The sequence below is a fragment of the Notothenia rossii genome, assembly GCF_949606895.1.
Source record: "Notothenia rossii genome assembly, chromosome: 1".
In the NCBI taxonomy this organism is placed as follows: domain Eukaryota; kingdom Metazoa; phylum Chordata; class Actinopteri; order Perciformes; family Nototheniidae; genus Notothenia; species Notothenia rossii.
This window is the reverse complement of record NC_136912.1, coordinates 69,513,114-69,538,619: the sequence shown is the minus strand read 5'-3', so window position 1 is coordinate 69,538,619 and position 25,506 is coordinate 69,513,114.

Here is a 25,506-nt window from a genome sequence, read left to right as displayed (position 1 = left end):
CAGAATTGTTATGCTAACTTTAGTCGTATGGTAAGAGTAACTATCACAAACATTTGTACATTGAAGAAGTTATGAGGACATAACTGCAGACTTCTCATTACTCTACTTATGTCAACATCTGTGTTATTTTGAGTTCAATTATTATGTCATTCTTATGTTTCATGAGTTTTCTAGATTTAGCAGGATGCTCATTTATTTGGATGCTCTACAATGCACATATTGAAATTCATACACAATGTATGGTTTAAGAGCAAACAAAAACAAACTGGTCAAGAAAAACAATCCGGGTTAGCAACTGTCCCAAAAAACATCTACAACTCAATGTAGTTTCTTTCATTGATCTTTCTGCATATGTCTTTCTCAGGCTTGTTCTGAAAGATATTAATGAACTGTTGTAAGCAAAGAAGTACGAACACAATGTATTACTGTTACTCCTTTGTCCTTAATTGTACCTCTTATTATGTGCCTGAAATCATCATGAGAAAAAAGACTGTGTACCATTTTATTTTCATGTTTGGACAGATTAAATGGACAAACCCATTTTCAAAGCTTCACACTTAACTGGCCTCAGTTGGCAAAATGGTGACACTCCGACAGCCATTATTATCTTAATTTTAACAATTATCGTGTCTCGTCCTCAATTGTGAGAGTGTCAATGCTTTTCTCTTCAGACAATGTTGGAAAACACGTTGGGCATACAGTCTTGTGCTTGTGGGAAACCCCCAAAACTTTTTTCTTAAAAGATATTCCTCTTTTGAATGAGCGACATTTAATGATCTTGAGTACGGCTTTATAATCAAGCTCGCAAATTAATTTGTGCAATTACAGAAGTCTTGTTTGTGGTAAAGACGCCAGAAGTTTCACGTTAACTTAACTACATGTTGGAGTTTAAGAGTTAAAACTTGAACACACACTGGTATGGTTATTTACGTATGACAAACACTACAAATGACAGTCCAGCCGTTCTTTATCCCTGAAAAACCATGCAGCGCACTCATGTAACAAACGAGAGGAATGCGTGCACACTCATCTGAACACGCTCAAAATCAAAGCGGGCATGCATCAGGCATACAGTGACTAAGTTGAATGACGTGTGAGGTAAGGTCTACAGAGTCCCTTGGTCCTGCTGCGGAACATAATAAAACGCACTTTGATTACATTCCTCTGTGACCGGTCGTGTCCCACTTTCCATTCTCCTCGCCGCCAACGAGTGTTTTATGCACAGCCGCTCTGTTTTCATGATGCAGGGCAGTGATCTGGAGCCGATGGGGGTGACTCACCCATGATGCATCCTTTTGATGTCCTGAGCTCAAGACCTCCCAACATTTTATGTCCCACCTGCCACTTAGAGAAGTGGGGGTGGTAGGGAAAAGAGCAGCGAGGAGGGGACAGGGGGGCATTCGAATAAAGAAATGTAACGAAGGCTGCAGCATTGTAAGGAATATGGAGTAACTTCTTGTGTGGCTCACATGTGTTTAATGGTTATTCAGTTTACGGTTAAAATGAAAAGAAAAATAATCCAACTATCTATTTTAGAAACTGGAAGCAATTAGGTTCTAGTTAGTTATTTTCTAGGTTATTCCATCTTTTTATTGCTTCCTCTTTTCAAATGTTGTCTCTGTTTCATTTCATGTCAAGATATTTAAATCTTACACCCTAACCTGGTGAATGGTTGAATAAATAAATTATACTGTGTTTTAGAAAATGTAAAATCATCTTTTCAAAGAAAATCCCCTCAAAACTGTTTTCTATCTCTTTTTTCTTTATGTAGTGATTGTATTGGTGCATGTAACATCACTGTAATGAGCTGGACTGTCTACAGAAAGATTGATTTGAATAATAATAATAATATATATATATATATATATATATATATATTATTTAACCAGGATATTCAAATCAATCTATATTTAATAAAGCTGAACCCCAATATTAAGCTATAATATCCAATACAAGAAACATGGTTAACAGTCTTAAGTCCATCCTCTGTGTGTATTTTTCTGGCAGGACAGAAGAATAAATAAGCCTTTCTGTTCGATCAAACGACCAGATGATTTGACCACAATGAATTTATTTTTAACCCTTTGACGGCTCAGCGGAGGAGGCAGGGCCTGAGCCCAGCTGCAGAGTAAACCATTGGTTGCGATGCGATGATTGACATACTGCTCGGCCGAGCTGTGATTGGCTGCTGAAACCTCCTGATATGTTTCCACCAGTCGTCGACAGTCAGGTGACTCTGACACAGTGAAAATCAATGTTATCAATCTGTCCTCACTAACAGCAGGACCCCCGCTAATGGGAATTTGAAACTTATCAATGCAATAAATTATTCTCCTTTTTTCCCTTTAGGAAATACAATGATTTTACCTCCTCTAGCTTGTTTGGCAGTTTGGTGATCGAAGTGTTATGAGCTGTTTGCATGTGTCCTTTAAAATCTTGGCCTCATGCTGAATCCTTACTGGAAAGATATGACCTTTACAAAGCAGTGCTGAGAAAGAAAGTGCCGACAATGACGTCAGTGGTTCCCATATGGCTCACAAACGTCATCGTACGACGTCCTTACTTGTCTGTCTTGTTTTTTGTCAGCAAATTTAAGGCTTATAAACAAAAAGTACCTTATACATTTTGTTGGGAAATGAAGACATAGAGGAGGGATTTGTGTCTATGTGTGTGAGTGACTGGGGATATGTCTTTTATCATATCCTGATTCTGCAGAAAATGTGGTTAGCTGCACAGTTAGTTTTGTTAGTCAGAGCTGATGCATTGGTTATCCCCTTTTGCTGTGACACACACACACACACACACACACACACACACACACACACACACACACACACACACACACACACACAGTAAAAGGGGATAAACAATGCATCACACACCCATCCTTTGTTCCTGAGGTCACCTCAGTTCTCCAACAGCACGATGAAATCATTTGACTTAAACTATGTTTGTTGTGTGCACTGAGAATTCATTTTAAATAGGGTGAAATGTGTTGATTAGAAATGTAATCTATAACATGGGTCTTAATATTTTACTAATTAGTTTTACTCACTAGCGTTTTTGTCAAGATAAAGGGATTCAGTAGCAGCACTAGCACATCGAAATCGGAACGATTTGTTGTATGTATGTATGTATGTATGTATGTATGTATGTATGTATGTATGTATGTATGTATGTATGTATGTATGTATGTATGTATGTATGTATGTATGTTTGTATGTATGTATGTATGTAATGTCTGTCTTTCAACAGCCAGTCAATTGATCGACAACACAATTGAGGGTTGCCTTGTTGAGGAACAACGAAAAGTGCCTTAAGAGACATCTATGAGACATATTTTTTTATAGTACAATACTGTGTAGTGTTTTGAGAGGGGACCAAGCTAAAGTTGCACAATATGTCATATCACAATATGCGCATGCACAATACAGGATCTGGTCTCAAGTTAAGCAATATGAAATGAGTAATCCCCAAGAAGAGTTTGTTTCTAGTGAGGGACATGCAAAAAAAGTGTTGGTTGCAAAAAATAATTGCAATGTCAGTAGTGTGGATATATTGTGGCTATAGTTAGCATGATGTTGACAAAAATACCGCAATGTCATCAGCACAAGATAAATGAGGACTCGCCTCAAACACTGTATCAAGTTCTCTTTATACATCTATGGAGGGGACCCCTAATAACTTTAACACCGCCCACCCACACGCCGGGTACAGCTCCCTCTCCTACACTTGCCACTGTAAATTCAAGATGAGATGAAGAAACAGAGACCCGCGATGTTACTCTGTAGAACAGCAATACAACCGTCTAAACAAACGTTTTGTTTTCAGGAAATAGCCTGGTCGTAAGGATTTGTATACTCTAACTATATCATGGCAGTGGACTGATCAGGGCCAAAATAAGAGCAGTTGGAAGTTCTTTGGAAGAGCGGTTCTCCGGATAAAGTTGCAAGCAGCAATACCACAGGCCAAGCATGTTCTCAAAAGCATAAAGAGTGAACGTCATCGATACACTTCATGTGTCTATTGGCTGCATGTACCGACATGAACCAGGGTCATTGGGAAATATCAGCTTGGCTATCTTTATACTCTACTGACTTGTATGAAATTAGGCTTGTTTACACAGCCTATGTTGCAAAGCAGCCTAATGGCAGAGCAGCAGCTTCAGTCCTACGACCGGGTCTATACACAATCCATTAAGATGTTTACAAGGGTCTTCTGTGAACCATAAATCCAGTCAGCGTGTCAAATGAAAATCAACAACAGAGAACGAGAAAATAAGTTCTGCATTAAAAGAAACTTTTCCACAGTGCTGACAAAGTAGATCAAATGTCTGTGTTCTGTTAAAAACTGTACTTGAAGACACAGCACAGACCACAACTAATGAGGTGACTGATGACATGCACGCACATCCTGTACTCATTTGTCTGTCTTTGCAACAAAAAAACAATCTGAACGTTTTTTAAACATCTATGAATTTGTTTCAATGTTGATTCAAGAATATGTTTGTGTGGTACTGGCAAGTGAGCGGCCCGACCAAAGTAAGGTGGCAGAGGCAGAACGTCCAAATACAACCCGGTGTGGGCATTTATTAATCATTTGGTACATGATTAACAGTCAGCTAAAACTTTTTTTAAATTCACACAACATCCTTAACCCTATGCAATCTGGATTCAGATCAAAGCACAGTACTGTGACTGCCAGTCTGAAAGTCTTAGACGATATTAAGGCTGCTTTGGATAACAAATCAGTTTGTGTTGCATTGTTTATTGACCTAGCCAAAGCATTTGATACTGTAGATCACCACATTATGTCTAATATTATGTTGGTGTCTCATTTCGGTCATAATGCCATTTGCTGGTTTCAGAGTTATCTAACCGACCGTACTCAATGCGTCAGGTTGGGTAGCACTGTCTCTGACCCTGTCACCTTGGAGAAGGGAGTTCCACAGGGCTTTATTTTGGGGCCTTTGCTCTTTTTATTATATGTAAACAATATTTGTAATCAGATGCAATTTTCTACCTATCATATGTATGCTGATGACACTATTGTATATTCATGTGCTCCTTCTCTGGATATGGCCGTTTCCAATTTAAAATCTGATTTTATCAAGCTGCAGCATGCACTTCTTGATTCCAAACTGCTTTTTAACAGTAAGAAAACCAAAGCAATGCTTTTTGCTCCCAAATCAGCGTCCTCTTGCCTCTCCATTGACACCCTTGATGGCGTCTCTGTTGAGTTTGTTGATACCTACAAATATCTTGGCTTTTGGTTGGACAGTAATCTGAATTTCAAACACCATATTGAAGTTCTAACAAAGAAATTGAAATTCACTCTTGGCTTCCTTTACAGACTTAAATGTTATTTTTCAACTTCATCCCGTAAAAGATTGGTCTCTGGCTTATTCCTGTCCCAGCTGGACTATGGTGATACCATTTATAGATTTGCCTGTCCCACTGTCTTGGCCAAACTTGACCCACTCTACCATGCTGCACTGCGTTATATATCAAATGCACCCAATAGGACTCATCATTGCACACTGTATAGCCTAACTGGATGGTCCTCACTCACTATGCGTAGGATGCAGCATTGGTTTTTATTAATGTATAAAGCCATTTTAGGAAAGCTTCCACTGTACATATGTGCCAGATTTGCTCCATTTTGTGACTTTTACAACCTCAGATCCAGTGCCTGGATACGGTTCCAGGTTCCAGCTGTGCGGACTGAGGCTGGAAAAAGGTGTAAGGTTTTAGCGATAGTATCCTGTTAGCTGTTGTGTTTTAGTGTTTTGTATATCTGTCTTTTGATGTTAATTACTCTACTCTCTCTCTCCAGGTGTCGGCACTTCCTGTCCGTGTGGCACCTGCTAGAGTGATTGTTGTTCCAACCCCTGATTGTGTCCACCTGTGCCCCATTGCCTAATGTGTATATTTAGTCCTTCTCTCCCTTTGTCTGGTGTCGGTTCGTCTTGTGATGTCGTTATCTCTATGCCTGTTTACCAGAGATTCATGTTACATTACCTAGTTGAACCTAGTGATTATATGGAGAATCCTAGTAGAGCCTAGGAGTCATTATTGATAGCTTTGGTTTTCTTAACAATAAAGAAGATTACCAAGCAACGGAATTGAGCATCTGAGTTCTTACGAGGCCATCGTATCAAAAGGAGTCTCTTTTATTATGGTCCTTGGTCTTGGAATGACCTTCAATCACGCCTCAAACTGACGGCACTTGTCTCTATAGCATGTTTTAAATTGAAGTTGTCAGAAGTCCTTACCACCAGCTGCTCTTGCAGTAATAAGTAGTGCCTTTCTTACTGTCCTAATGTGCACAATGTAGTAACTGCTGTTTTCGTCTTTTGTTTTCTTAGTTATGTTCTCTGTATTTTATGTGTTATGTGTTATGTGTAACGTTGCTGCCTTCTTGGCCAGGTCAGCATTGTAAATGAGATTTTATCTCAATGCTTTTTATCTGGTTAAATAAACGTTAAATAAAAAATAAAAAATGCTATTAACAGCATCCATATTCCATATGACTGTCTCCAGCACTATTCCATCTCCCAATGAGCCCAACATGCCACCTTTTATAGGCCCAACAATTGGACTGTACCATCAAAAGGGGTGGTATGTGCACAGATGGTTAGCTCGGTAAATGAAACCAGTTCAAAGAAAATAAACATTACTTGAAAATAACATCCATTAATTAAATTATACCTAATTAATGCATGAAAGGAAAAATATTATAAACCAACAACATCAATGTACATGATATAAAACCACCCCTGCCTCCACCCTGCTCAATAACCCCACCCGGAACGATAAAAGAGGGTTTGCCGTTTCCCCGGGGACTCTTTACGGTGACGGACCTTGGGACCGGAGACTGTGGCCATTTCTCAATGTCGAGTGCACATGCTGCAGAGCTACTATTTCAAGTATACTACGTCATAGAGTTGCGCAGAATGCTCCGCATTTAACATGCATTTAAACAGTCCTACTCGATGACATAGTATACTTGAAATAGTGGCTCTGCAGCAGGTATACTCGACATTGAGAAAGTACTACCGAGCCCAGCGTACTTAGTTTGGAGACATTTCGAGGCTGCACATGTGTAGACTCCACGGTCTTAAAATCCCCACAATGCTTTGCGCACAGACCAATTTCCCCAAATCTGTGGCGGAAAATGTAAGGCAGGGCCTCTCATATGAAGCACACCTGCAAACTTGCTAGCCTGTTCCACCCTTCGTTTTTCGAATGCTAGGAAGTATTCTTGCCTCGCTTCTGAAACAAGACGCTCGGAAGACATGTGCTACCATGCAAGCGTACTCGACATTGAGAAACACTCAGGGGCCGTTTCTCAATGAGTATACCTTCTGCAGAGCCACTATTTCAAGTATACTACGTCATCGAGTGGCACCGAAGGACTGTTTAAATGCATGTTAAATGCCCAGCATTCGGCGCCACTCGATGACGTAGTGTACTTGAAATAGTGGCTCTGCAGCATGTTTACTCGACATTGAGAAACGGCCAGAGGGTGTTTCTCAATCTCGAGGAAGGCTGCTCCAGAGCCACTATTTATAATAACAATAACTCTTCGCGACTCTGGAGTGCTGTAGGAATCCGGAGGACAGTGAACAGGAGTGAGAGGGAGCACGCTCCTAAAAAATCTCCCCCCTTTTTTTAAATAAACCTCTTACTGTGTGTATCACTGTAATCCAAAATCAAACGCACTCAGTGGCTTTCTGAGAGTTACATCGCATCTGTGCTTTTCTTCTTGTGAGATTTAATTTTTTTTAAATATTAGTAATAGCCTGCTGTCCTCTAAAGTTATTATATAAAGTATTATACTTATGATATTTTTGTGGAAAAATTATGTATTCATGCTCGTCTCTTGTCCTGAGTGGCAGGTTACGCCACTTCCGCCTAAAACCCAGGAGGTATACGATCTAGCACTAACCGAGAACAGGTGGAGGTGATTATTATGATAACTACTGCAGGGATGATATGACAAATATATAACAAAAATGTATATTGCTTAGTCTAAACAGCTTAGAAATGACTAGAATCGCTAATCGCAACCTATGGGTGAACAAAGTGCGATTAGCGATTCCACGCCAACTTGGCGTGCCAATCCAGCCTCCCGATATTAAGGATTAATATGTGTTTCTCATACTGACGTCAACCATTCAATAAAACGGGTTTGAACCATAGACTAGACCCTCCAGAAAAACGTGATTCTGCGATCGCAGAATTTACCGCATAATCAGTAAAATGGCGCAGATTTTTAAAAGGCCGAATATTTATCAAAAGGCCGCATAATCCCCGCATTTTTCCACACAAAGTTGAGGGGAAAAAAAGTTAACTCGTCTTGACGTGACGTCATCAGCTCGCGCATCACAGAATGTAAACAACACTGTATATAGACCCTCCAGAAAAACGCGGGCCAAAATCCTTAATTATGCGGGCTAAAATCATTGATTATGCGGGCTAAAATCCTTGATTATGCGATAAAAATGCGGGGTTTTTATGTGATTTTATGCGGGAAAATTGCGGGAAAATTGCGGGAAGTTGCGTAATATGCGGAAAGTTGCGAAATATGCGGAAAGTTGCGAAATATGCGAACAGTTGTGAAATATGCGGGAAGCGGAATAAAGGTGATTATTCTCTCTCACACACACACACACACACACACACACACACACACACACAGACACACACACACACACACACCTCCTCCTCATTCTGTTTTCATTTACTCGTTCGTTATCTGACCAGCTTCAATATTGTAGGCTACTCACCTCGTTTCTTGCAACCCTCGAAAGGGTTTTGGAGGTTGAAGCCTCTGTGAGCGTGAGTTGCTTGGCTTTCTTGTCCGCAGCAGAAACCATTTTTGAATGTTTGAGCGAATCGAAGTGGGTATTCACAGTCGATTTCCTTTTATGCTCCAACACACAGTTGCACGGGGTACAGAACAGTTTCCCCCCACTTTCGTGCAAGACATTGGGGTACTGCTTTGCCCGGTCTTTAGCTGAAATGTTCCTGGGTAAATGTGATGGATTCGATTTGTTCATCTTGGTGTGTGAATTCCACACCTTCACACGACGGTGTTTGCCTTCTGTGATGCGCGGGCTGATGACGTTGCGTCATCATCACTACTCGTCAAGACGAGTTAACTTTTTTATTTTTTTTCTCAACTTTGTGTGGAAAAATGCGGGGATTATGCGGCCTTTTGATAAATATGCGGACTTTTAAAAATCTGCGGCATTTTGCTGATTATGCGGGAAATTCTGCGATCGCAGAATCGCGTTTTTCTGGAGGGTCTATGTATAGAGTGAAAGTGTGGAGCTCACACGATAGAGAAAACACCAAGATGAAAAAATCTAATCCATCTCATTTACCAACGAACATTTCTACTAAAGACCGGGCAAAAAGTCGGGGGGAAACTATTCTGCACCCCGTGCAACTGTGTGTTGGAGCATAAGAGAAAATCGACGGTGGGGACCCACTTTGATTCATTCAAACATTCGAAAATGCTTTCTGCTGCTGCGGACAAGAAAGCCAAACAACTCACGTCCACCGAGGCTTCAACCTCCAAAACGCTTTCGAGGGCTACAAGAAACGAAGTGAGTAGCCTACAAGATTGAAGCTGGTCAGATAACGAACGAGTAAATGAAAACAGAATAAGGCGGAGAAGTGTGTGTGTGTGTGGGGGGGGGTGTGAGATTAAAATAGCCCAATTGCTTTTACAATAAATAAACATTGAATGTGTTTAATATTGAATAGTAAAGGGGTTTAACGTCAGTGGCAGGTTGTGGGTGAGAGAGAATAAATAAGACAGCCCAATATTTTAAAAAATTGTTATTCTTTTCCCCCGCATATTTAGCATATTTCGCAACTTTCCGCATATTTCGCAACTTCCCGCAATTTCACCGCATAAGATCACATAAAAACTCTGCATGTTTAATCGCATCATCAAGGATTTTAGCCCGCATAATCAAGGAATTTAGCCCGCATAATCAAGGGTTTTTGCCCGCGTTTTTCTGGAGGGTCTAATAGACTGTATATACACAAGTTATTGAGCCGTTTCCGCTCTACATCCTGAACTCCTCCCTTCGATGCAATGCACTTCCGTTTTGGCGGACTGGGTTTGTTTTGCTAGCTAGCTCCGTTGTGCCGACAAAGCACTGATATCGCAGAGACAAAGAGGATATAACAATTACAACATGAAGAAAAGTGGTTCGGGAACTACGTGTGCGGTAGTTGGTTGCAATCACTCGAGAAAGCACCTGAACGAGTGGTTAGATAGAGAGTGCTACGACCACAAACCAGCACCCAGCACCCAGCCATGTTGTTCATTAAATACAGATAAACACAACAAATACTGCATGCATTGTATTTTTTAATATTATATATGAATATTTTCATAGTGATGTAATTGTGTGGGCTGCTTTTATATTTTAATTTGTAATACCTGTTAGGATTAAACATGTGATCTTTCTTGTTGAAGCCATTTCTTTAGTTTCCTCTCAACAATTAATTAATTCAGTGTTATTTATGTACAGTATGAGCTTAATATGAATGATGAACTGTGTTAAAAGAAATTGTAGCACTCTAAGGAACATATGAAATGCAATAATGCAATAACAGTGCAATAATGAAATTAAATTACATCAAACTTTATTTTCACTCAAACAGTACAGGCACATATGATATATTGCACAGCATAAAGAGATCATGTAAATTGTGCATTATGTAAACAACAGACAACTGTTGGCTCCTGTGGGCAAGACCTAAATAAGGCAGTTTATTTTGGTTTTATGCTGGGCCACGTCGTCATGTTATCCTCCCAGTTTTGCACTGAATTCGGGTGGGGGAGAGTAACGCCATCTCCAGTCAAAGAAGTAGAATCGTGTTCCCAAGCTAGCATCACTGTTAGCATCGAAATCGCTGTGTTTACACCAGTGCCCGTCTGACTGTTTACATCGGTTTACACCGACAGACGCTGTGCAAAAGACTTCCGGCGGAAATGAAGTGCATTTGTGTAGTGTCATGGCGCTACCCGTGTTTTGGCGCGTAAACTTGTCTATATAGAGCTCCTGCGGTCACGTGACTTTTGGTTATCAGCCACCATTTTGGCAGTAAACATGACGACCGGCGCCAGCGTTTTCCTACCGTGCGAGTATACATCTCATTTTAATTCAAGTGAAATTCGGCTTTATAGTACAAAATTAGAAAGATTAAATATAAGCGACCCATATAATGCACCCGGTGTGCTTTTCAAGAGCATAACCTCCTGCTCTGAAGACGATGTACCCGACTTGCGCTACGCGGACATCCACAGCTATCTTGTAAGCTTTCAATCAGTGTACTCAGGAGACTCCCTCAGAGCTTACAAAAGCTTGGAGGCTTACAAATGGTGTCAGTCCGGCTTCGTAAACAACATTCAACTGTGGAGTCTTACATCCAAAAACTTCGGCATCATCACTGCAAGGGTAAGTATTAAATTATTCCAGTTTGATAGGCAGTGTCACGTTAGCATTGTTTGTTTATTAGCTTGTCTAGCTACGGCAGTGTCACGTTAGCATGTTTGTTTATTAGCTTGGATAGCTACTGCAGTGCGTCTGAAACTAGTTTGTATTTTTGAACGTACTCAACCAAAGTGGCTGGCGTTTTTAACCTTTATTTATCTATTTTTGTAGCATTGTACTGTATTCCTTCACCCACCTGATATGAAGTGATCACTGCATAAGCGAAAGCAAACGGCCGGGGGGTCCCATCTTTCAGTCTTGTTCAGACGGCTCCTGGCTCTTTTAATCGCTGCGATCCACTTTTCCCTCCTCTCCGCGTCTTTTGGAATGCGATAATAAGATACACCTTTCTTCTTCCCACGCCTATTTGTGCAACCTGGTGCACAGCAGTTATCCACCATCCTCGACAGTCTGCCAGTGCCTGCCAATGAATTTACTGACGCGATTACTGCCAAAATGGCTGCCCCCTTCGTTTCTCGTCACGTGACCAGCATATGTGACATCATCCGCAGGAGCTCTATAAAGGTTTGAACGCCACACAAGCTCTTGTCATCTTTTATACATCAAATGTTTCCTGTGAAATGTTTTACCATGGAACAAATGAATATGCTTCGCCAATAGTGAAGCTATATAATACGTAACGGAGACCGAGATCTACGGCCCCAGAGATCACCTCCGTTACAGTTTGATAAAAAGGTCCAACTGATACTAGACTTTTTGCCGTTCTTTGCTTTGTGTTTTTTTTTTCGATTTTCAGTCTTTTTGCTTGCAGAAAGACAAATGGAACGTCAAAGGGACAAAGTAGAAAAACCACACAAAATGAGTGAATCTGCAAGTGGTTAGGTCCAGCTACAGCCTAAGTCGTCAGACAGACCGCAAGAACTCCGTGTGACGGTTGGCGGCCACAGACGCTCGACTCGGCTTGGTGTACAGGCCCCTAAACAAATCTAGTTGACTCTGGTTTTGAACGGGAGGTCTATAGTAAAGTGGATGAGCCTTTGAATGCAGCCAATGTGTCAATAAAGTGAAATTCCAGAGTTTCTCAATGGTTGATCTACCCTAATACCCAATACTCACACACACTTCCAGCCTCTCCGGTTAGTACACCAACACACAATCAGACAATCTGCAGACGTTGCAGCTCTGCCTCTTGGTGTGAACGGCCCGGCTCCGAAGCAACATGTACTTTTGTGGCAGAGAGCGGCACTTTCAACTTAATGAGGCCATGTACTGCCTGATTCATTTACTCTAAAATACATGTTGTGGGGACGGGAGCAGTGTGTCATTAGAAATCACTTGACGGGCACCCAGAAACAGAAACGTCTCCGTACACTTTTTCTTCTCATCGACACGAGAAAGAGATGAAGACAAAGAGAAACAGGAAGGAGAGAAGAGGAGGAGGATTCAGAGGGGGTGAGGGGTGCCAGCAAAAGTGTGAACTCCTGCTCCTTGGTGAACTTTGTTAAAATCACTCAGTGAGCATTCAGGGTCAGCGAGGATGAAGGAGGGAGGGGAGTCCGCTCTTTCTCCGCTCGGCAGGGAACAGCTCATGCTTGACTGACTCTTTATATCCCCACTGAGCCAATTTATATGTTCTTTCTTCTCCCCTTGTATCTGATTCTGAAAGTGTGTCAAAGCCAATCATTATGTTTGTTTCAGATATCATTGACCTCTGTGTGTGTGCGCGATTCCGTGAGTGCGTGGGTTTGGAAGGGAAACCTCCGGGCGTTTTTTCTCATGCACCGGCCGTTCAGCATCATACCCAAACCGCACTGCAGAGCCTCTCTGGGAAGCACAGCGTTGCTCTCCGATGTGTTTGCGCTGCATGCAGCTCCAGAGGTCTAATTACGCTCGGTTTGAAAGCACATACACCCCCATGTCAAAGGCAGACTTATATAAATCACACACAGTCATTAGTGGGAAAATATGCTTTTTTTTCTATTCTTTTGAGGGCTTGGCAATACAACATAAAGCCATCACAAATAAAAGCAATAAACTATTTATTGTCTCGGGGTAGAAATTGTTACATCTCTCCACACATACAGGAATGGCATTTACGCAAACGAATTGGCTGTAAACGCTTTTTATTTGAAACCCAGGATATAATTAGAAACGTGTGGCTTTCCAAGAAAGGATAAGTATGTGCGTTTGAATGTGTGTAAGTGTGTGCGTGTGTGTAAGCATGCATGACGCTGTGTATTTTCCCCCTCTCACTCGCTTTCACTTCTTCATTATGTCAAGTAGCTCCCAAATATTTTGTGTCAGAAATAAAGTTCACATGGGGAATTTCACAGGTGGTCGTGGCAAAAATACATTAGACTATATGGTCAGGAAATATTAATCTGACGTGTACCAGTTGTTCAGCACGGGCAGAAGCGCTGAGGTTTTCTGAGTGCAAAGTCTGCGTGTGACTTAATCTGAAAGTGCATTTGTAAACAAGACATTGTATTATGCATTTCCTAGGGAAAAATACTTTTTTTATCTGGGTCTTAATTAGATTTCAAGAGTTTTCATGTCGACTGACCATTTGTTAACCGTTAATTGAATGCACACCGATACAGGGTGTAAAGAGAAGCCAGGGCATATGCTTATATTACATAATGCGTAATCTCACAGCTGAACCTGGGAATTTTATTTAAGTATTACCGTGACAACGTTGTGTTCTTGTGTCTTGTTTATTAAGACAACCCGGACACCTATAGTGTTGTAATGCAATACAAAGGTTGCTCTTCACTATGTTCCGATTCTGACAGAATAGCTGCTCAAAGTGTGTTTGCTGCCTCCAGTGGCCAATGCAGTTTCCCTCAGGTGGAACAGGGACCTTTGAACACAGGTGTTGCTGTAAAGCCCTGAGTGTTTCCAATAAACTTGTTGAATGATCCAAAATTGTACTCTTTTAAAAGAGGCTGAAATTGATGCTTTTTCTCAATGTTCTTACTACAAGAAATGACTCACTCTCATAACGTAACATCAGATTTATTCTTACTTTTAAATGCCAAGGGTGAAAAGCAAAAAGATCAGTTCTGGCCATCACAAAAAGCTTGACATTTTGTTGTGTGATATACAGGACTGTCTCAGAAAATTAGAATATTGTGATAAAGTTCTTTATTTTCTGTAATGCAATTAAAAAAACAAAAATGTCATACATTCTGGATTCATTACAAATCAACTGAAATATTGCAAGCCTTTTATTATTTTAATATTGCTGATTATGGCATACAGCTTAAGAAAACTCAAATATCCTATCTCTAAATATTAGAATATCATGAAAAAGTATACTAGTAGGGTGTTCAACGAATCACTTGAATCATCTAATTAACTCGAAACACCTCTAAGGGTTTCCTCAGCTTGGTTCAGTAAACTAAATCACAAGTATGGGGAAGACTGCTGATCTGACTGCTGTCCAGAGGACCGTCATTGACACCCTCCATCAGGAGGGTAAGACACAAAAAGAAATTTCTCAAAGAGCAAGCTGTTCACAGAGTGCAGTTTCAAAGCACATCCACAAAAAGTCTGTTGGAAGGGGGAAATGTGGCAGGAAACGCTGCACAACCAAGAGAGATGACCGCAGCCTTAACAGCATTGTGAAGAAGAGTCGCTTCCAGAATTTGGGGGAGCTTCAAAGACAGTGGACTGAAGCTGGAGTCCAGGTATCAAAAGTCACTGTTCACAGACGTGTCCGGGAAATGGGCTACAATAGCCGTATTCCCATGGTCAAGCCACTTCTGAACTCAAGACAACGGAAGAGGCGTCTGACTTGGGCTAAGGAAAAGAAGCACTGGACAGTTGCACAGTGGTCCAAAGTCCTCTTTTCAGACGAAAGCAAGTTTTGTATTTCATTTGGAAGTCAAGGCGCCAGAGTCTGGAGAAAGGCTGGAGAGGAGCAAAATCCAAGTTGCTTGAAATCCAGTGTGAAGTTCCCACAGTCAGCGATGGTTTGGGGAGCCATGTCAGCTGCTGGTGTTGGTCCACTGTGTTTCATCAAGCCCAGAGTAAATGCAGCTGTGTACCAAGAGATTTTAGAGCACTACATGCTTCCGTCTGCTGAAAAGCTCTATGGAGATGAGGAATTCATTTTCCAGCATGATCTGGCACCTGCCCACAGTGCCAAAACCACCAGTAACTGGTGTACTGACCATGGCATTACTGTCCTCGATTGGCCTGCAAATTCCCCTGACCTGAACCCCATAGAGAATATGTGGGGTATTGTGAAGAAGAAGCTGAAAGACACCAGACCCAACAATGCTAATGAGCTAAAGGCCGCTATTGAAGCATCCTGGGCATCCATAACACCTCAGCAATGCCACAGGCTGATTGCCTCCATGCCACGCCGCATTGATGCAGTAATCCGTGCAAAAGGATTCCCAACCAAGTACTGAGTGCATTAATGGACATTTTCAAATGTTTGATTGTGTTTTGCTGTTATAAATCTTTTTTTTTTACTTGGTCTGAGGAACTATTCTAATTTTTTGAGATAGGATTTTTGAGTTTTCTTAAGCTGTATGCCATAATCAGCAATATTAAAATAATAAAAGGCTTGCAATATTTCAGTTGATTTGTAATGAATCCAGAATGTATGACATTTTTGTTTTTTTAATTGCATTACAGAAAATAAAGAACTTTATCACAATATTCTAATTTTCTGAGACAGTCCTGTATATACGATACAATCAAGATAGATTAATTTATTGCAAGATCAAGTCTGAAATGTAACCCGATCACAGCAGCTCCATTTGCAACATCAACCAAGGAGAAATATTAAGACACAATACTATAAAAATAAACATTATGCATTACGTAACCATCAATGAAGAGAAACCTCTATCATACATTTGATCCGGACTTTATCTCTGTATTTAATTTGAGGATTGACTGTTGCTTCAATCTTACTTTATTACGTTATTATATAATATATATATCGTATCTTCTCCCACTTAATCATTTGAAGGAGTAGAAATGTCTGCAAAACAGGCACTAAGGGCAATTTTGGCTTATCCATATTAACACATTCATAATGTGATGGGAACATTAATCTAGTTTTGTCTCCACTGTGAAAAGTAATATAGTTTGTTCATAGAGCTTTAAGTATTGACATCTCCATCGGAAATCGTTTCATTTTCCAGAAGGTTTGTGTGAACACCAGCCTCTCTCCAGCAACACTGCAGCCTTGTAATGCAAAGCAGGTGGTTTGAGAACATGACCTATAGGAGGCAGCCCTTCAGAGAGACGTTGTCCCAGGCGAAGATATTGCTTTCAGTCCCGGCATCTTTATTATAGCTTCCCCTCCCCACAAATCAGTCGATATGATGCACGCACTGAGCCCTTCCTCCCGTCTCCCCCCTGTCATCCCTTTGCCGCTGGACACCCACACAGCGTTCCCGGAACTACGAGAGAAACCAGGATGTGACCGTGCATGAGTTACTCAAGATGAATCTGCCATTTGATGGGAAACATGTTGTTCTCAAGGTCTTGCAGGGGAGACAGATTTAAAAGCTGGAGTGAGATTACATTTTCATTATTTTCTCTTTTTCCACTGCTGAAAGATGAGCACTCCACTGTGTATTTACTTTACCAACCTACTTCACTGCCACTCCCCCCACCGCCACTGCCACCACCACATCACTGCTGCCTCACTCTGCTAAGCGATAAGCAGTGGGGGAGCCATTAATTTCTCCCCCCACACACCCTCACTCTCTTCACTTGAACAATCGGCTGAGCTCCACGTGCCCTTTATAGAATCACTGATGTGAGGAGCTCAGTTACATGTGTTTGAGTGTGAACATACACTAAGCACAAACATACAATGGGTCATTTAAAGGAATAATCTAGTGAACACTTATTTTTGGGTGTCAAACAGTCTCCAAAAAGGGTTACTCTGTGTTTCATTGCTCCTTGAAAGAGAGTCACAATTATAGCAACCAACAGCACTAATGATGGATTAAATAGCAATTCCAGTTCTAATAAAAGTATCAAAATGTCCCTATACATTTCAAAAAAACTCCCATTTTTGGCTAAATAGGTCTTAATACAGTCTCCAATTTAACACTGGCTTGGTTAGGGGTTAACTGTGATCAAAAGCAGTATGTTAACATAAATACATGTATACAATATATTAGGTTAGCTTATTATGTGTTGAACCATTTACTTTGCAAAAATGTCGCTTAGGAGTGTTCAAATATTTTTTTTTAATGTATGTTTTTCTTTTATTCTATTTGACATTAGTGAGCCTGAAACCAACATTACAAATCCACAAGTGGTGAGTATTTGATTCACAATTCCAAGGCTGACACAATTGATTCATGTGTGCAGATGAACTAATCAACAAACCCATTTTGATAATCTTATCAAGCAAAAATTGTAAACAATTGATGGCTTGTGCTTCTCATATTAGATAAACTACTGCTTTAATCTGAGCAGAGAATTATATGCTATGAGTCTTGTGATGTAAGTTGAGTTAAATAAAGCAATAGCTCCCGTAACTGATAATGAGCATCCATTGTTGAACCATTATAGATTGCTTTGTTCATATTGTTTGTTTTGCTAAAAAAGCAGGATCTGATAAATTAGGGGTTTAAGAGGTGGCTCCATACACCATCTAGAACGTCGAACATCATTGCCACATCTACATTTTCCTATACAGACTGTCAACCCTTCCACATATACGACACGGAAGCCATCCATTAGCCTACAGCTAGGTGCTGCAGGGTGCAGCTGTTAGCCGCCTTGAGTGCAGCAGCTAAGAAGCGTTGTGGTTGAAGGGCTCCACATCACAACCTAATCAGTCACCCACAATCCAAACAGCACGTCAGGCGCGCAGGTTTAGCAGGCTGCAGGGTTCAGCCAGAGTCACTCTGCAGCTGGTGTGCAGGACATGCTGCCTTTTAGCCCATTCTGGCACACACCTGCTCAGCGTCAGGTCAGGATCCAACATGTGTCAAAATATACAGGGGTTACATTCACACATAATGGGCTGTGCTCTGGCCTTTTTTGGCAGAACTCTCTGCAGCGCTTACACCTGTCCCTTTATTAAAGAAAAACAGAGAGATTTTTGAGCTTTCATCTTTTGATTTTCAATCTGTGAACACCCATTGCTTTTCATCGTCTCCCCGTGATAGCATTTTTTTTTTACAGTGCATTGCCTTGTATTTATTATGCTGCGTCTTTTATCAAAATCGACCTACAATGATTGGATATAATATTTTGGATAAAACCCAAATTGACCCATGACTTGTGCAAGTATGAATCTGGTGTGAAGGTTAGGATTAGGGTTAGGGTTAGGGTTAGGGTAATGTTGTGAATCGAGTGGCCCATGGTGGTGGTGGGGTTATGGTATGGGCAGGCGTATGTTGTGGACGATGAACACAGGCCACTCGATTCACAACATTACCCTAACCCTAACCCTAACCCTAACCCTAATCCTAACCCTCACACCAGATACTGACTGGTTTTCGGACCCCCCCAGACCCCCCCAATAAAGCAAAACTGCAAGTTTCAGAGTGGCCTTTTATTGTGGCCAGCCTAAGGCACACCTGTGCAATAATCATGCTGTCTAATCAGCATCTTGATATGCCACACCTGTGACGTGGGATGGATTATCTCGGCAAAGGAGAAGTGCTCACTATCACAGATTTTTTCAGATTTGTGAACAATATTTGAGAGAAATGGTTATTTTGTGTACATAGAAAATGTTTTAGATCTTTGAGTTCATCTCATGAAAAATGGGAGCAAAAACAAAAGTGTTGCGTTTATATTTTTGTTCAGTGTAAGTACATCAGGTTTCATAGAGCCAAAACATTTCAAGTGCTACACAACTGGCTTTAGATAAACCAATCCTTTATTAGTATATAAGTGCTTTGATAGTAATTATATCGCTCGAAGTGGAGTCTAAAGAGATGAGTTTTACTGTATCTGAAGCTCTTAATATGAAGCCATCTTTTTCCCAGCCCTTTGCTTTGGATCATTTTCATCAACCGGCCCCCATTCCGAACTAATTGAATAGCCTTGACCTAAGGTTCTGGGCCAGCTTGTAAGCAAACTGTTCCCTACTCACAAATCCAGCTGACGTATAGCAACGTAAGCATTCATTTGTACCCGTAATGAACGTAAATCAATAGCTCAGCCTATTTCCACCAGCTGGTTTTTTACTTTGTCTGTTTGCCATTTGATGCAGGGCAAGTAGTGCAAAGTGTCCAGAACAATAAAGTTGGGTACCGTCAAACAACAAGAGATGAAACAGGCTGAGAAATTAAGGGGAATCACATAACAATGTTCCTCAGATTTGTCTCAGAGAACAAACTATTCACATCAGATTTAGTTATTTCATCTTTTATAAAAATAAGAATATTAATAGGAGGCTTGCCACTATCATAATACAGGATCCATTGACATTCACACACCTCCGGAGGTGACATCAATACACGTGTCCTTGGTTCAAGCCAAGATTAGACACCTCTCTGTGTCTCTATCCCCCCCACTGTGTACTGCTTTTCTTCTTGCTGATCTTCTTCCTTCAATCTTTTTCAATCACATTTCACAATGCATTCCATCAAATATCATTTTCTAAACAACTCTGTGACCCAGCCACAGCAAAAAGCCTTGGGATAAGCGTGAGAAATTGGATGGATGGATCTATTCTAATCTGTTTGGAGTTGTATGAACCACACAGCTGGCCTTTTCCTGTTGCCTACCTGCAGTTACAGTTAGACTTTGTGAGAGTTAGGTTTAAGATCTCAATCCTCTTAGTGAGGACTTTGTCTTTGCAGCGACACACTCTTTGATCCCATCCACGCTGCAGGGCCGCATGGCTTTTAGAAAGCGTGAAACAGTGACTAAAGCGGCTGTGCCTGGTGAGCAGCAAGCCTGAAGACTTCTGAGTGGTGCTAGCTGGGTATGTGTGTCAGGACAGGAAGGAAGAAACGTATCCTCTTAGCAGCCTGGAATTGGCTGACTCTCAGGAAAGTGTCACTTGAGTTGGTCAACCTGAGAGGGCCAGGCGTGATTGTTAAGCCTTGTATCTCCTTTTCCTCCTTTCGTGCGGCCGGCCGTGGGAGAACTGCTGACCTTAAGACAGTCGGGGACTGCGAGCCCGAGACTGTGATCTTTCCTCAGTATGCTGCTAAGTATGCCATACCTGGCCTCCAGGCATGAGTTCAATCCGAGGTGCCACATTGCCTTTTTTGACCAATTAGAGTGAGTCTCTGCTGGGCAGGGCTCAGACCTCCAGCTGGGAGCTGCCAGGCATATCTAACTGCAGCCCAAACAAACGGCAGACTTCACCACAAACACATCATAACATGTGTTAGAACCCTAACCTCTTTGCTTCTCCTTGCTCCCATATGCAGCTGTCTTGATTAAAAACCTAGAGCTAGTTAACTTTTTTTTCCTCCCTTCACCTTTCTAGCTCTACACATTCCTCTTTCTGTCTTCCTCTTCTTGCCTCCAGATGTTTCTCTAACCATGTCATGCAGACACTGACAGAGAGCGGTCAGGCTGTGTTCATTCCAGCCATTTATTGAAAACAGATATAACAGGAAGAGTTCATTCCTGTAGAGCAGCCCCCCATTACAACAATCAATAAACAACGGCTGGTTTTAAAAGCATGTGTGACATTTAACAGATTTCAATAAAAAATGCACCATTATCTCTATAAAAAGGGTAACAACTTGTGATGTATAATTCTCAAATATTATAGAGGGAACACTTATAGTTTCTGGAAAATTTTGTCAAAAATCAGCCCTTTGCTTTCCAAGTACAAGTCACTATGACGCTGGATGTGGAAACATTCAGAATTAACCCAGTTGGAAAACACATAAAAACTTAACAGGACTTTATTGACACAGTTGTTTACCTGCCTCATATCCACAGAAAACCTGAAGGGAAATTCTAACAGTTTCAGACACTGTTGGGCCTTGAACTTTCTGGAAAAGGACTGAACTGTCAGTCCTAACCTCAAAACAGCCAAATTAATGGGGTCTGAGGATGGTAGTTAACAAGGCAGATGTCTACCACCCAAGTGGGCATCCAACATATGGTTGTATCCCATCCTCTTTGCTCTACTAAAGTAAAGGAGCAAGCATTAGTATGAATAGTAACATTTCAAAACTGATGATAGAACTCACAGATTTCCAACATCCATTAACTAATCCTTCAGTTTGTGTAGTGCAAGTTTCCCCATATTTTAAAACATGCTTTAGAGCTTTGTTGTTTAAAGGCTCCAAAGCAGTTATCAGCCTTCAGGAATGAACCGGCTTAATAAGTGTATCTTTATGTTCCCCCATGACGGACGAGACCTGTCATCACTGTCAGCACCCCGGCTGAGTTAAGGAGCACCAAATGATTTTCCATAACACGAAGCTGGCAGCACATATTATTTATGCTTTTTTTTTACCCCATAAGCCACAGTCAACATCGTTCAACAAAATTGAATTTTAATCATTCTCCTTATAGGAAAAGCAACCCAACTGCACACAATTAAAGCAGTGAGACACAAAGCAGACTATGTTGAAACATTTGGGCTGCATTATGAGGATGTTTACAAAGTTGAAATGGGTTATGTTGATAAGAAAGGCCTTCGTTTGGCTGCTTTAAGGAATGTTTAATTAATTTCAAATCTGTCAATCCTTTGGAATGTGCTCAATCATGTACGAAAATAGTTTTAAAAGAAAACATATGAGGAAGCAGTCAACAATCTTTTACAAACTTGTTGACAGTAAACATCCATTTAAGGTTCCAGAGAAACTTTTTGAAAGAACTTTGTCTGCTACTACTACTACTATTGCACTGAGGAATAATTTTGACCTTTTAGTTGCACTCGTTTTTAGCTTAACCTTCAGATAAAGTGGGTTCATATTGATTTATTTCCTGTTCTTCATCAGATAGAGTTTGCTTGGTTGTCTTTTAGGTCTCACCTAGACCACGTAAACACATGTATGTCTGTGGCAACAGAGCCAGCTTTGTCCATTGATGAAGACTGTAAGGTGTGATTAGGCGCTTTCACAACGGAGTACTTTTCCCAGGAATAGTTCCGATAGTTCTTGGGATTTTGCGTTCACACCAAAAAAATCTGGATCTAGAACTTGGTTCATGTAAACCTTTTCACCCCTTTTCAGTCCCTGCTAGAGAGCAGGTACTTTCCTGGGGAGGAAAATGTTCCAATTTCTGATTGGCTGGGCAAATTGCAAACCACGACCCGTAAAACTCCCAAAATGTTTTGTGAAGCCGCCATTTTATTTGCTGGCATTAGCATTATTAGCATTAGCATTAGACCAGCGCAACAACGGAGAGAGACTAACTTATGGCAACACAAAATAAAACGTGGGAACGGTGGAGTGATGAGGAGGTGTCGGCGCTTCTGGCGATTTGCCCGGGACTTCGGGTGGCGATTTACTGCCACCCGAAGTCCCGAAGTCCGGGGGAGTCCGGGAGACTCCGGGGACTTCGAGTGGCAGTATAAGCCGGGAAGTTGTTTGCGGCCTGCCAGTAAACCCAAAGCAGAAGAAGAAAAAGTGACGTCAGCGGCTTCATTTGCCTAATCCTCCCTCAGGGACTTATTCCGGTGTGAACGCAATTTACTAGGACAGGGACAAAAGAGTTTGGCGGGACTAAGTACTGGGAACTAAATACGCCAAAGTACTTGGTGTGAAAGCGGCTATTGAAAGCTCTGGGAAATGCTAGAAGACCCTGACTTACTGCTCAAACATAGTATCGGGGTCCAAACTTAGTTGTTGAATTGGAAATTATGGGTTAGCTGTTTAATGTACAGTATCACACGTAAAAAGAGAAGATATTCATAATTATGATAAATTATTAGCATTTTTGGGTAATTTTTCATGGAGTTGCAGATTGACCAATGAAGAATGTTGTGCCATGCTCTAAATGTATTATTCTATATAATAACTGTTACTCTTACGGTTTAAAAACAGCAGGACACAACCCTCTTTAAGCGCACTGTAGACCCACTGTTGTGCATTGTGGTAAACGATAAAGTCCAGTCGACAAAAAAAAACACATAACTGTGCTGTTAAAATTCCTGTTATTTGTAAGATGGGATATGCAGGTCAGAACGTGGTCTGCCAGCGCGATGCGTGCTCATGGTACATGTATGGCTCACATATAAGTACAGCATACGTTGACAGCAAAAAAATGTGCTGCTCGAATTACTTGCGGAGGAAGGAAACAAATAAATCTGTCCAGATCCTTGTGTTCCCACAAAACCTCAAATTATAAAGTGCATTGTGCCAGTGCTATGTCGTGCCTTCAGCCTCTTTGAGTTTGCAATTAATGATTTACGGCCTGAAATGTGCTACATTGTGGCATTGTCATGCAGAGGAATGTTGACTGGGAGAGAGACTCTGTAAAGAAGGACAGATTAATAACTAGATAATATCAGTTTCCTCGAAGGGCGAAAAAACAAAGGTGCAGACGCAAGATGAAGACAAGCATGTTGGGTAAAACAAATAGTATCTCTTATTGCAGTTTGCTGAAACTGCAACAGAGGCGGGTTGAACATCGGGAAATGAGACGTACAGGTTTGTGCCAGCAGTTGTCAGATTTCATTTTGTCTTTAAACTGTCCCGAGGCAAATTACAATACACTCTGTTCTTGAGGATCCCAACGGATGTGCAAAACAGGGAGAATGTTATGTTATCGCCCCATTGGTTGACTTTCATCAAGCTATCTATTCTATGATATCTGATCAAGCAAAAATGTCATAAAACTTGAGAATGTCATATCCATTTAGGCTGTTTATGTATTGTCTGAAGACTGGCTTAGTAGCTGTATTCAGCCAAGGAAACAATTACAGCACATCAGGATGAACCCTATCACCTTAAGGTCATGACAAAATAAACTTTGATCGTACTGTATCCACACAAGGTGTCTTTTTGCTGAATTTGTTAAAACAATAAGGGCGCTTTAGGTAAATCCTACACTGGATACACGGGCAGACAATAAACAAGCCAAAGGTCAGAAACTGAATATTTCAGACAAGGAAAAATGCAGAAATAGAAGAAACAAGTCAAGTAATAAGAAAACTAATATTAGCCGAGTCGTATTCTTGCTATTCCGGGGTGTTTCCTTACCCTCTGCTTGTTTTTCATAATGCAGTCTCAACACTTTTTCTGCTTCTGTGGTGGAAATCACACAATGGCCGATACTGATTGCTTTATTTTCTCAGTGTGTACCCCCCTCTCACGTTTGTTATTGCAGAACAGGAGGATATGCCGGACAGGGGGGCGATGCTGAGCCTGCAGAATCCGAACACGTTTTTTAATATAATAATTTGTAATCCTGTGGGGTTGAAGGGGGGCACACTGGAGGGAAGGTGCCGGGGGTCTGGATGCTTGCTGGGGGAGAGGGATGGGGGTGAGGTGCCGGATCACCAAGTCTGCTCAGTGTATGTGAAAGGTGAGCACTGCTTCTGAAACTGCTTGGATGAAGGGTTCAGGTATGCAGTCTGGCCTGCACGTGCACGCTAACTGTGGCCGATGTTGGACATGTGCACCCCAACACTGCAGCTTCTGCAACCCGCAACAGTCAAGCAAACCTCTACGGCTAAACCCACCACTGAGCCTGACACAAGTTATATGCAAAGAAATTATTGTTTTAGTGGGTTAATATGGAGGCCACCTACACACCTGCCCAGAGGAATGTTTATCAGTATTGCATGTGGGGGGTTCCACCAATGGCATTCACTACATATCTATGATTCCAGCCGGGGATGTGGCCAGTGGTGCGGAAACCTCCACAGGTTGAGGAACAGTCAACACAGGAGAAATCTTTCCTGGTGCAACATTTTGCTCTTCTCGTAGAAATCTGCATCTGTGCATTTCAGAAAGAAATATAACTAAAAGCAAGGAGTAAGGTAACTGACACTTGCATGCTTTCGTGCATGTCATCTGCAGCTCACTTTACTAGACAAGGATTATCCAGATTGAAATGAACACCTTTGCTTTTTCTTATCAGAACAGAGTTGAGCATGAGAGAAG